This window comes from Stomoxys calcitrans, chromosome 1 (genome assembly GCF_963082655.1).
Source record: "Stomoxys calcitrans chromosome 1, idStoCalc2.1, whole genome shotgun sequence".
NCBI classification, from domain to species: domain Eukaryota; kingdom Metazoa; phylum Arthropoda; class Insecta; order Diptera; family Muscidae; genus Stomoxys; species Stomoxys calcitrans.
Window position 1 is genome coordinate 215,386,355 of NC_081552.1, and position 14,381 is coordinate 215,400,735.

Sequence of the window (14,381 nt, forward strand, 5' to 3'; positions counted from 1 at the left end):
TTCTTATCCGATTGGAATGAAATTTCGCACGACGTGTTTTGTCATTATATCCAACGACTGTGCTAAGTATGGTTCAAATGGGTCCATAACCTGATCTAGCTGCCATATAAACCGATCTTGGGTCTTGACTTCTTGAGCCTCTAGAGTGTGCAATTCTTATCCGATTGGAATGAAATTTTGCACGACGTGTTTTGTTATAATATCCAGCAACTGTGCTAAGTATGGTTTAAATCGGTCTATAAGCTGATATAGCTGTCATATAAACCGATTTTGGGTCTTGACTTCTTAAGCCTCTAGAGGGCGCAATTCTTATCCGATTTGAATGAATTTTGGCACGACGTGTTTTGTTATGATATTCAATAACTGTGCCAAGTATGGTTCAAATCGGTTCATAACCTAATATAGCTGTCATATAAACCGATCTGGGATATTGACTTCTTGAGCCTCTAGAGGTCGCAATTATTATCCGATTTGACTGAAATTTTGTACGACGCATCCTCTCATGACTATCAACATACGTATTTATGATGGTCTGAATCTGTCTATAGCCCGATACAGCTCCCATATAAATCGATCTCTCTATTTTACTTCTTGAGCCCCCAAAGGGCGCAATTCTTATTCGAATTGGCTGACATTTTACACAGGTCTCCAACATATAATTTAGTTGTGGTCCAAACCGGACCATATCTTGATATCGCTCTAATAGCAGAGCAAATTTTTTTTTATATCCTGTTTCGCCTAAGAAGAGATGCCGGGAAAAGAACTCGACAAATGCGATCCATGGTGGTGGGTATATAAGATTCGGCCCGGCCGAACTTAGCACGCTTTTACTTGTTTTGATACTCATATTGTCCCAATCGTTAACATGTCCGTTCGGGTGGGTTTTTGGATGGGGCGTCCCCCCAGGTTATTTGACCCAAAAATTTTATGCTAATGTCGTGTGTTTGGGGTACCATTATGTGGTATACAAATCGGTGCACCCATCTCCGAGATCTGGCGTTTTTGAAAATTCTGGTAAGGAAGAGGGTCCGCCCCCGCTTCGAATATCAAAAAATGTAGTGCCCAATTTTCACCGGAGGTTCAACCTCTACCATCTGTGAAAATTTCATGGAAATCGTTTTAGCCGTTTTTGAACAGACAAACGAACTAACAAACAAACAAAGCGAAAAAATTTAATTTTTATATACTAGAAAATATTGGGTTGCCCAAAAAGTAATTGCGTATTTTTCTTATAATCGGCGTTGACAAATTTTTTCACAACTTGTGACTCTGTAATTGCATTCTTTCTTCTGTCAGTTATCAGCTGTTAATTTTAGCTTGCTTTAGAAAAAAAGTGTAAAAAAAGTATATTTGATTAAAGTTCATTCTATGTTTTATTATTGCAATGCATTTACTTTCTTTTAAAAAATCCGCAATTACTTTATGGGCAACCCAATAGATAAATATGGCTCAACTAAAGTAAGTTAAAAAAAAAATGCAGGGTAGTATTTTATACTATGCTTTGTTCACTAAGTAAATCATTAATAATCCACTTTCTTGAATTTTTTAACTTAACTAAATTATACGTTGCCTGCATCTCTGAAATACAATAAAAATCTCTCTTTTTCATTACCATCACCAGAAAGAGACGTGTTTTATTATCTGCAAAAAGTTGGATAGAACGGCATATGTTTCTTGCACTAAACTATCGGACTTGCCCTCGTATTTATTGTAATTATTAACTTTTTTTCTTGTTGTTGTTTTATATACCAAAAAATATTTGTGGAATGTTTTTCGCTTTGGGTTTGCTTATTCAAAAGTCTTCTCATGTGCTGTTGTGTGAAAAAACAGGAAAATTGAAAATATTTTAATTTCACTTTTACATGCATACGACGTACAAACTTTCCTTCATCTGGCTCACCTTCTCATCCTTCGTTGTCTGTCTGATCCTCGTGGGCTAAAGGCGTTTTTTTTGGTACTCTTGGATTTAGATAGATGATGGGCGCTGGTGTTTAACAAAGAGGAAGACAAGCAAAAAAAAAAGAACAAAATTAGGATGGGAAGACACCAAACAGAGTTTAGACACGCGTTTACATCTTTTTATGACTTCATTTATTATTTGAATATGCTAACCTGCCAAGCTAGCATACCCTGCCACACGCCTCATGCTTGTACTCCCCCTCATGTTGGTTTTATAATATTGTTATGGTTGTTGTTGTATGGGATATCTTTCATATATACAAATATACAACAACAAAGGGGAGCTATGTTTTAAGGGTTTGGTGCTGTTGTTCTTGTTGTTGCTTATGAGTTTGTTTATATATGAAACACACTTTTTAATGCTTCCTTCCTTATTTCGGTTGTTGTTTTCTTTTTTTTTCTACAATTATAACAAAATACCAAACCGGCTTCTTTTTTCTTCATTCATATCCTGTCGATGTTGTTTGTTTTACACGGCTTCATTTTTCGTGTGTCTGTTGTTGTTCTCGAATATGTTGATTTTTTTTGTTTGCCTCTGAAATTTATGTAACAACTTTATGATCATAAAAGTTGCTCAGTCGTTGGCCTAGTAGTCTGTCTGGATGGTGAACGACGCCATACGCTGGCTCGCATATTCATATGAATAATCATTAGTCACAAGTTCACGGTCGATTAAATACTCAAATAGGATTCAGGACTATTAGTCACAGACAGTTAGGGAACTATTAACAAACAACTCAATAACATCCATGACGGTGGTGACGTTGGTGAAGGAGCAGCAAGCGGCATAAACAACAAAGAATATTTTCAAAAAAAAAAAAACAACTTTTTCTTTCCCAACAGCAATTGTTACTGGCCATGTTCTTATTGGTACTCATATAGTAATGTCGTCTCTGCCCTCCACTGTATTATTATGTTTTTTTTTTTTCATTTTGATTATAGTCCTCTCGTATCGTTTTTTTCTGATGCTAAAAAATTGTCGACTATAAAATTTGTGGTTTTCAAATTTATATGATTTATATACCATAAAAAAATTCCCATGTTACGATCGAATGTTGTGAGCGAGCCTAATATATTAAAGTTCAAATACTTTCCATTTTAATAAATTGGAGAAAATATATTATATGTCTACTACGTCCGAACATAACATTGGTAGCTAGGCCAATGCACCCATCCATCATCAAGCAAATAGGCTGTCGAGTTTCTTAGAGTACCATCATAGACTTAAGGCTATACAATGTTGTGTTCTTACTCCAGTAATCAAAACAAGAAAAAAGGCATTAAGTTCGGCCGGGCCGAACTTTGGATACCCACCACCTCGGGTATATATGTAAACCCCTGTCGTTAGAATCCGGTGAAAATTGGATAACTTATGCACCCAAATTCGGCGCGCACATTGAGTGGTGTAATATATATATAAGTCACTATTCAATTTTGTAGAACAAAATATTTGTCTTTTTGGCACCTATATCCAAATATAAACCGATCTAAACCATATTTAGGTCGGATATCGGGAGGCTCAGAACAACTCGCTGTTTCAAATTTCAGCAAAATCGGGTAATTAATAAAGCTTTTATTGGCTTAAGACACCTTATCGGAAGATCGGTCTATATGACAGCTATATCTAAATATAGTCCGATCAGAACGATATTTGTTACCTATGTTGGGAAGCCTAAAACTACTCACCGATTCAAATTTCAGCGAAATCGGGTAAAAAATAAAGTTTTTATAGGCTTCAGGCCCCTTACCAGGAGATCGGTCTATTTGGCAGCTATATCTAAATATGGTCCGAACTGAACCAAATTTTGGGGTGGACGTCGGGAGGTTTAAAAAAACTAACTCTTCCAAATTTCAGCGATATCGGTTAAAAAACAAAGCTTTTATGGGCTTTAGACCCTTTATCGGGAGATCGGTCTATATGACAGCTATATCTAAATATAGTCCGAACTGAACCAAATTGTGGGGTGGATGTCAGGAAGCTTAAAAAAACTCACTCTTCCAAATTTCAGCGATATCGGTTAAAAAACAAAGCTTTTATGGGCTTTAGACCCTTTATCGGCACATCGGCCTATATGACAGCCATATCTAAATAAAGTCCGATCTGTACCTTATTTGGGTGGGATGTTGGACGGCCTAAAACAACGCACTGTTCCAAATTTCAGCGAAATCTGTTAAAAAATTATATTTTTATGGTCTTCAGACCATTTATCGGGAGATCGGTCTTTGTGGCAGCTATATCTAATTATAGTGTGATCTAAACCATATTTATTTCAGATTTCGGGAGGGTTAAAATAACTCACTGTTTAAATTTCAACGAAATCGGGTAATAAATAAAGCTGTTATGGTCTTCAGACTTTTTATATGAGGATCGGTCTATACGGCAGCTACATCTAAATATAGTCCGATCTGAACTATATTTGGGTCGGTTGTCGGGAAGCCTTAAACTACTCACTGTTCCAAATTTCAGCGATATCGGTTAAAAAATAAAGCATTAAGTGGCATTGGACCTTTTCTCGGCAGATTGGTCTATATAGCAGCTATATCGAAATATGGTCCGATTTGGCCCGTTCAAGAACTTAACCAGCGTGCATCAAAAAGGCGTATCTGTAACTCTTTTACGACGATCCGAAATATATATACTTTGGTGATGGGTATAACAAATGTTTCTTGTTTGGTGTGTGACTGTTTCCAAATTACATACACCGAAAAAAAAAATCGACGTTAATCACAAAATTTATTAATCCAATTAATTTTTTAATAGATTTTTTTTTAAATCATTTTCATACCCACCACCGTAGGATGGGGGGTATATTCATTTAGTCATTCCGTTTGCAACACATCGAAATATCAATTTCCGACTCTATATATTTCGGATCGTCGTAAAATTCTAAGACGATTTAACGATGTCCGTGTGTCTGTCTATCCCTCTGTCCGTCCGTCTACAGGCTTTAAAAATTAAGATATTGAGCTGAAATGTGGCACAGATACGTCTTTTTGATGGACGCTGGTTAAGTTCTTGAACGGGCCAAATCGGACCGTATTTGGGTATAGCTGCTATATAGACGATTTTCCGTTAAAGGGTCAAATGCCCATAAAAACTTAATTTTTTACCCGAGTTTGCTGAAACTTTAAACAATGAGTAGTTTTAGGCCTTCCGACCCAAATATGGTTCAGATCGGACTATATTTAGTTATAGCTGCCGTATAGACCGATCTCCCGGTAAAGGGTCTAAAGTCCATAAAAGCTTTATTTTTTAACCGATTTCGCTGAAATGTGAAACGGAAAGTAGTTTTAGGCCTACCAACATCTGACCCAAATATGGTTCAGGTCGGACTTTATTTAGATATAGCTGCCATATAGACCGATCTGCCGATAAAGGGTCTGAAGCCCATAAAAGCTTTAATTATTTCCCAATTTCGCTGAAATTTTAAACAGTTGGTTATTTTAAGCCTCCCAAGAACTGACCTAAGTTTGGTTCAGATCGGACTATATTTAGATATAGCTGCCTTATAGACCGATCTCCCGATAAAGGGTCTGAAGCCCATAAAAGCTTTATTTTGCAACCGATTTCACTGAAATTTTAAGCAGTGTGTAGTTTTAGGCCCCCCAACATAGGACCCAAATATGGTTGAGATCGGACTATATTTAGATATAGCTGCCATATAGACCGATATGGCGATAAAGGGTCTGAAGCCCATAAAAGCTTTATTTTTTATCCGAAATTACTTCGCTAAAACTATTTATACTAATCGCAGATTCCTGCTTTCTGCCACTTATTGGGATAACGTTTTAAGATGTGATAATATTGATATGGCAGCTATATCCAAGTATGGGCCGATGTGGACGATTTCCACAAAAGGTTTGGAGGAGTACCAGAACTCACTGCTTCAAATTTCATCAAAATCGGATAAAAATGCTCCTTTTATGGGCGAGATTGGGAGATCGGTTCAAAATGCAGCTTTATCCAAATATGGCCCGATCTGGACCACATTTGGCAGGAATTTATAAGGGGCTAGCAGAACAAACTCTGCCAAATTTCATGAATTCGGGTAATAAATTGATCGTTTATGGGCTCAATACCCTATATCGGGAGATTGGGCGGTCGTCTATAGGGCAGCCATATCCAAATATAATCCGATCTGACCCACACTTCACAGAAATGGGTAGGGTTTTACCAGAACTCACTTTGCCAAATTCCATCGATATCGGATGAAAATGGCCAATTTAATGCCTCAAGACTTTAAGTTTGAAGATCGGTCTATATAGCCGCTATATATAACTAAAATCCGATTGAATGAGATCAGAACTTCAGGTTTATATACAAAGAATACGAAATCATCAAAAATTTAAAAATATCTGCAAAATTATAAATACCCAAAAAAGGTATTTATGGGGTATTTTGCCCGGTACAAACCCATCTTTGTTCATGACAAATAAGTTGATCACCTCACCAACGTTTAGTTGATAAATTGATTTTGTGTTGCCAATTCATCATAATTAGTTTAATGAAGTCATTTTCATTTTAATAACAATGAAATTAGCTTTTTAAATAAAACCAAGTAATTACATCTTCTTTCTATTTGCACAACAACTTAATTTCCTAGTTCTCAATAAGTTCATTTTGCTTTAAGTCCAGCAAGTGTCATGGAAATCCCAAATGGCATTGTCAGGGAAACGTACTTGTTGTATGTCCGGGGCCCATTGGGAAATGTAATAAAAGAGTTTTCGTTTTCTGCGATTTGGATAAAGCTTTAAGTTAAGCCAAAGTAATGGAAAACCTTCGTGATATTCGGTGTCATTAACTAAAAGCGTATGGCGGTTGATGCCTCCATGGCTCTAAAGCTGCTTTGGCAGGAAGTTTGCTTGGCAAAAATGTGTAGTAATGTGATGATTGCCATTATCATCACATGGAGACAAAACAAATAATAATCTCGACAACACTTCTCTCTCACAATTCCGTATGATGGGGCCCATCATCGTCTACATTGGACGTTGTCATAGCTAACCAATTTGGTTTTCTTCTATGTCTATTATGTATACCCTGCAAACATTTTCGATAGACAAATAAGCTTCCACGAAATTTCCAGATGGAGGAAGTCGAAAAGTCGTAGAAAATTCACCCGTCGTGTGAGGGTTGAGTGTCCTCAAGACGAATCTTCTGGAGGAGTATTTCTGGAATCTGCCAAATAAATTGCTATCTAGTAAGTCAAAAGAGTTTTGAAACGCTAATCGTGTGGACGAGTGTTTTGGAAGATTTATAAAGTACTCTTCTATAAGAGTTTAGCATTAGGTTAGGTTAGGTTAGGTTAAAAGAGGGTGAGGATATAAATCTGTCCCATGCCACATTGGGCTTACACCGAAGCAGCAATCGGTTTGTGGTGCGCTAAGCTCGTTCGGGCCGAACCCTATATACCCTACACCATGAACCGCATATGCCAAGTCTTTTACACTACTTATCTTAATAGGGAGTTAGACAACAAATATATACGAATGACTTTACATTATTGCTCAAGAAGCCAAATCGAGAATTTGGTTATATGAGAGCTTTAACATGTTGTGGACCGATTCTGACTATACTTTGCACAAATGTTGGAGGTCGTACTTGAAGAAAATGTGGAAAATTTCAAAGAAATCGGATAAGAACTGCGCGTTCTTGGAGCTCAATAAGAACATTCGTGCGATCGGCTTATATTGAAACATACTTGGCATGAGTGTTGATCATTGAGCAATATTTTTGCTATATCAGTTAAGAATTGGACATTCTATTTAGAAGTTCAAGAATTTCGTTAGGATATGGTTTATATTGCACATATGTCAGGTTATGGACCAAAACTAAACACAAATGTTGGGGGTCATGATAGAAATCATTGTGCATTGTCGACTCAGTGACACGCTCTCTACCAAAAGGAGACATTAAACTTGTTATGGGTGATTTTAATGCCAAGGTGGGCAATAGCAACTACAATCAATCATGGAGGCACAACATTCCCCCATAAAAATATACACAACTATACTTGGGAATCACTAGGTGGAAACACCCGTAATCAAATCGACCACGTACAAACTCTTTCTGGGTTCGCTGATGAATGTGGAAACTAGACGTGGAGCCGACATCGACAGTGAACACGTGCTCCTAGTAGTCACTGTACGTCTACGGCCAGCCATTGTGAAAAGAACTCAAACAAAAAGCAGAATGTTCAACCTCTTAAACCTAAAAGACCCCGACACAGAGCACAAACCGAAAATACAGCTAATATTGGAAACATGCGTGGTGTCAACGAGTCAGTTAAAATATAAGGCCGACGGCAATAATTTAAGATGAGGACTGATCGGAATTAACAACATCCGAACAGTAATTAGAGCGATGGCGCGGTTTCTTCAGCTCCGAGGGTCCAGCAACAGAGGACGCAAGCTCCGACTTCCTAATCCCCCTGTGCGCCGAAACCCACGCAAAGATATATTCACTGCCCCACCCACCTGCGAAGAAATTAACGCCGTTCTGGTCTCACTGCTGAACAGTTGCGGTATGAAGCACACCCCATAGTTCAAGCGATCACCCAAATTATCGGGTAGGCCTGGGATACAAATGCTGGCCCCCTTCTTCCACCTGGCCTGGAAGAAGGGGATCATGCTCGCAATCCCAAAGAAGGTTGACCTCATCCAGTGTATTAACTGGAGGGGGATTACATTGCTAAACGCAATAAATAAAGTGATGGCAAGTCACCCTGCAGCGTATATCGCCTGCACTTGACAGCACTTTAAGGAAGGAACAGGTAGGTTTTCGGCCAGGACGATCATGTGCCGACCACATTATCTCCCTGCGCATAATCACTAAACAATATGCAGAACTTAAGTGCGCCTTCGACACAGTTTCGCAAAGTTCAATGTGGATCACTCTGTTAAATAAGGGCATCCCTGACAAAATCGTGACACTAATTAGGAGCTCTATAAGAATGCTGAAGTTTCAGTCCGTTTCAATGGATCGGCAAAGAAGTGAAGCAGGGTTGCAACCTGTCACTGACGCTATTTTTAATTTTATTAGACTCCGTATTAAAAGCAACTAATGCTGAGGCACCCTATGGCATACGCTGGGGTATTAACGACTTCCTTGGAGACTTCGACTACGTGGATGACATATGGCTCTATGCGCGTCGCGTTGAGCACATAAAAGTTTAATTGGAACGACTGGATGAAAATGCCGCTAAGTTGGCCGGAGGATAAACCTAGTAAAGACCAAATTGATGAGGATAGGAATATCAAATCTGACACCGCTCACTATAAACGAGCATATCATTGAAGACGTTGACAACTTTTCCTATATTGGCAGCAAAATAACAAAGGACGGAAGATCAGTGGCAGACACACAACAAGGCTAGAATCGCATTTATTAAACTCAACAATGTAAGGAGTTACAATCACACCTCACACAAAAGTCAGGATCTTCAACAGTAGTGTAAAATCTATTTTATTATGTAGTTGTACAACTAGGAGCTTGACCTAAGCGACTACCCGCAAAGTCGAAGTTGTAGTAAATCGACAAATACTTCGAATTTTCTGGCCAAATCATATTTCAAAAGAAGAATTGCAAATAAGAAGAAACACTTTCCCTGTCGATGTAGAAATTCGAAATAGAAAATGGACTTGATTGGGTCATATCCTACGCCAACCGCGCAATGATATAGCGAGAAATGTCCTAGGCTGGAACCAGCAAGGACAGCGAGAGAGGGGACGCCTGATAAACACATAGAACCGCTTTACGAAAAGAGAGTTGGAATCAACCCATATTTCGTGGATTCAAGCCAAGCGTTTGGCCAACGACAGAGCTCGGTGGAGAGAGCTTGCCCTATATTCACACTGAACAGTTTGCAATTGGCCATTGAAGCACAGAGGTAAGCAAGTCCACCAATGATGCTTAACACGTGAATTCAAATCCTGGCGACAACTTTTGAAAAATGTTAAGTGGTGTTTATCCCCTCCTAATGATGACGACATTTGTGAGTTACTATGCCATGCAAAGAAATTATGTAAAAAGGATGTCCTTTATCGTTCAGCTTAAACTTGAATCGGACACGACTCATTGATAGATGAGAAGTTTCTCTACTCAATTATACCCTTCTTTCGACTCCTTTATTGTAGTGGGAAAAAAATATGACCGGTTTGGGAGTGAGGTGGCCACCCAGACACTTGGCCCTTAAAGTAAATATAAGCTTCGTGCTATATTCTCAAATACTTTTTATATGTGCTCCATATTACGTTATTCGGTAAAAAATTCCTGTTTTATTTCTGCCCAATATTGTCGTGATTGGTCCATATACCCATTTAACGGAGAGTGCTTTTTGGAGGCGGGATGGTGCCTCAGACATTCCATTCAAATTTGGATGCCAAATACCTTTCATTTAAGGCCAAAATTGTCATGGTCGAAATACGTACGGATTGGAGGGTGTGTTAGGGCTGGGCGCTCCGCCACTTTGCCCTAAAAATAGGTATCAAATTCGTTATTTACTCCCAAAAAACTTTCATGTGAGCCCTTTATTGATATGTTCGGGAAATAAATAAGTGCTTTAGGGCTTACCCACAAACACTTGGCCCCAAAAATAACTTCCTACTAGGAAATACCTTTCGTCTACTTGGAGGAGTTAGGGTGACTTCCTGGGTGCTTGGACCCAATTTTTAATACCATATTCGTATTATACTCATCAATACCTATCATTTGAAACTCATGTTTGAGTAACGGGGGAGGGTCCGCCCACTTCCGGTATCCACAAATTGTAAAACCTATTCCTCTTTCCTGACCATATTCGTAATCTACTCCCGAATGCCCTTCATTTGATTCTCATATTGTCATGATCGTCCAATAAACCTATTTTAGTGGGTTTGGGTTGGGGCTATAGACGGTAAATGTGTCCCGTATGGGGGTATTTTTGTGGTTGAGGTGGACCCCAATACATCAGATTCGGGCTAGTCTCAAATACCTTTTATTTGAGCCCCATATTTTCTTTATTGGTTTATATTTCCATTTGGCGAGCTTTCAAGGTAGCGCGGCCCCTATATATCCCACCCTAAATAAGGATACCAAATTTCTGTTTTTGAGTTATTATAAACAAACTAACTTTCGCTTAAATCGCCCCACCCATTTCCGATATCTGGCGTTTTTGAAAATTGGCTAAGGGGAGTGTCCACCCTACTAGATTTACTACATTCTCTTGGTTTTGGTGGTGATTTGGTAGCCAAATCTTTTGCCCCGAAAGTGGATATCAGATTCATACTCTACTCCCAAAAACCACATTTGAGCTACATGTGTATGTGTGGTTCAGGAGGAATTTATGAGGTGAGGCGTCCCTGAAACACTTGGCCATAAAACAGACATCACATTTCAGCCCCTTTTTGCCATAGTCCACAAATATGTCCAGTTGGAGAGGTATGTAGGATAGGGCGGCCACCCGAGCACTTAGCACTGAAAAAATATCAGCATCGTGCTGATCCTTGTGCCCCAATTGACATTGGTTTGGGGGGAGTTTTTGGAGTGAGACGACTTTGAAACATTTGGCCTCAAAATTGGATATCTTTATCGTTGTCTACTATCAAATACCTATTATTTGAGCCCTTGCAGCGGGCGGGACCTGAAATAATATCACCATCGTGCTACAGGAGTCAGAATGAAGACCGGAAATGCTACCAAAGAATTAAACATCAAACTGACGACTTTGCTGCAGGCCCATCCTCCTACAGAGACAAGGAAGGAAATCAGCAAACTGACACAGACAGCATGCTGAGCATATGGAAAGAACTTTTTACCCAACTGCTAGTGTCCAACGTTGGCGGCGAAGAGCATTCCGAAGTACCAATCAATGACGATCGTATAGAATGTTTACCTCCCAGTCAGAATGAGGTCCAAGTAGCAGCGAACCGACTGAAGAACAACAAGGCAGCAGGAGCCGACGGGCTACCCGCTGAACTATTTAAGACCGGAGGCGACACGCTGATAAACCGTATGCATCAGAAATCTGGCTAGAACTCATACCCGATGATTGCAACTTCTGCATACTACGTTCTGTACACAAGAAAGGAGACAAGACGGAATGTGCCAACTACAGAGGAATAAGTCTCCTCCCCATCGCATACAAGATACTCTCGAAGGTACTGTGTGAAAGATTAAAACCTAAAGTCAATGAGATAATTGGGTCCTATCGGCTTTAGACCCTAGACCAGATATTCACACTGCGTCAAATCCTGGCAAAGATCCGAGAAGGACAAATCAACACCTACCATCTCTTTGTCGACTACAAAGCCCCTTTCGATACCCCTTTACGTTCAAGGGTATTTCTAGCCATGTCTGAGCTTGGGATCCCTGCAAAATTAATAAGACTCTGCAGGATGACACTTGCTGATACGCGTTCCTCAGTAAGAATAGGAAAGAATCTCTCGGAACCACTTAATACAAAACGAGGTTGCAGACAAGGAGAGTCAGTGAAGATGGGTCTGGCAGAAAATGGAGATACGACCAAATGGATGGTTTCAGCTCCCAAAACGCCTTGTACAACCGATCAGATAAAGAAAATGGAGAATGTTGGGAACTACAACTTTGAGATAGTCAGTAACTTCATCTTCCTCGACACCGCCGTATCCGAAACGAATGACACCAGTTATAAAGCGAAGAATAATACTGACAAACAGATGCTACTTTCGACTAAGTAAGCAGTTTAGAAACAAGGCCACCTCTCGGCAGAGGAAGATTACACAATACAAGACATTGATACTACCCGTGTTGTTACATGGTTCTGAGGCATGGGTACTTGTGAAAGCAGATGAGGCAGTGCTTGGAGTATTTGAGAGAAAGATTCTTCGCAAAATATAGGGATTAGTTTGCGTTAATGGAGAATATAAACGTCATATGAACTACGAGCTGTATGACGACGACAGCATAGTTACACGCATTAAAATACAACGGCTGACTTAGCTAGGTCATATTGTCAGAATTGATGAAGAAGCTCCAGCAAAGAAGTCTTTTGAAGGCAAACGCGGTGGTACACGCAAACCGGGAAGACCAAAAGCCCGATGGAAAGATCAAGTGGTGGGAGACACCTCGAAACTTGGTGTCAGAGATTTTAGAATGAGCGCAGAAGATCGAGGCGCCTGGAACGCTATTCTACGTTCGGATGATGGAACAAATTTTCTGTCATAGCCAATTAAAATAAGTAAGTAATCACTCCGACGAGGCCCCAATGCCTTTTGGGCACCACATTTTGCATAAACTTTTTGGAGGATTTTTATACTCACCACCGTAGAATGGGAAATAGTCAAGAATATGAGGAAAATTCTCAATCGTCGTAAAAATCTTGGACGTCTTTGAAATTACTCTACAGCCATTAATGAGCTGAAACTTTGCACAGATTTTTTAAGCAGGTTAAGCTTGAAGACGAGCCCCCCCAAAATAACTTGGGTGGGTCTCGGACGACCCTTGGCTACATCCTGTATGGTGTTTTCCTTCAAAATAAAATCAATTGGGAAAAGTTATCTCAGGCGATTCATAAACAAATCTTCTGGGCGATTATAGAGTCGTGAGTTGCATAATAATCATTGTGCGGTGTTACTCAAACTTCCGCACACGCAATGGACTATATAGTAATAACCTAGAGGGAAATTTCACGACTCATTCAAACGATTATAACATAATGGGATATAAGAGAATAGTTGCGAAAATTTGCTAACACCTCCGAACACCCAATGGATTGCCCAATGATATCCTAGAAGAGTGCTTCACTACTCATACCGAAGAAAATTTGCGTAACAACTTTGAGAAGATTGTTTTATTCATCGGGTGTATGATCGCTCTTACAAAATTATGAGAAATATTTGCTGGGTGTTATATATATGTGTGTGCGTGGTTGCTTTAAAAGCCAAACACAAATAAACACATCGTCGCACTTACAAATATACATCATTAACAACTAGGACTTAACTTAAGCATTACAAAAAAAATGGATAACATTTAAGCAGGACACCTCAGTTAGCCAGTGTATGAGAGACCACGAAGCGCGAATAGCGACAGAAAATAAGAAACGGCGTCAAAGCTTAAAACCATCAGACGCAGCGACGACACGAAATGATGCACAGTGGTCGAAAATTTAAAAATTTCATAAACAATTTTTGAATATCGTATTCCGAAGAGACATTAAAATGTGGAAAAATCAAATTTTGACAATATTTTCTATGAACATAAACAAAAAATTTTCATGGAAATTAATTTTAAATGAAATTTTGACCATATCTTCTTCTTTTATTATATAAAAACTAGGAGGGAAAATCGGGCGATATATATATGTGAGAGCTATACCGAAATCTGAACTGATTTCTTTGAAATTCACCAGTGATGTCGAGAGTCATGAAAAATCGTTCCTACCAAATTTCAAGAGAATCGGTTA

General features: G+C 39.2%; 1 protein-coding gene across 2 annotated transcripts in view; it reads left to right on the forward strand.

The window, feature by feature from the left end:
* LOC106093353 (connectin) overlaps window positions 1-14,381 on the forward strand; it is a 468,933-nt gene that overhangs the window by 9,911 nt on the left and 444,641 nt on the right. The gene's annotated exons all lie outside the window — the stretch shown is intronic.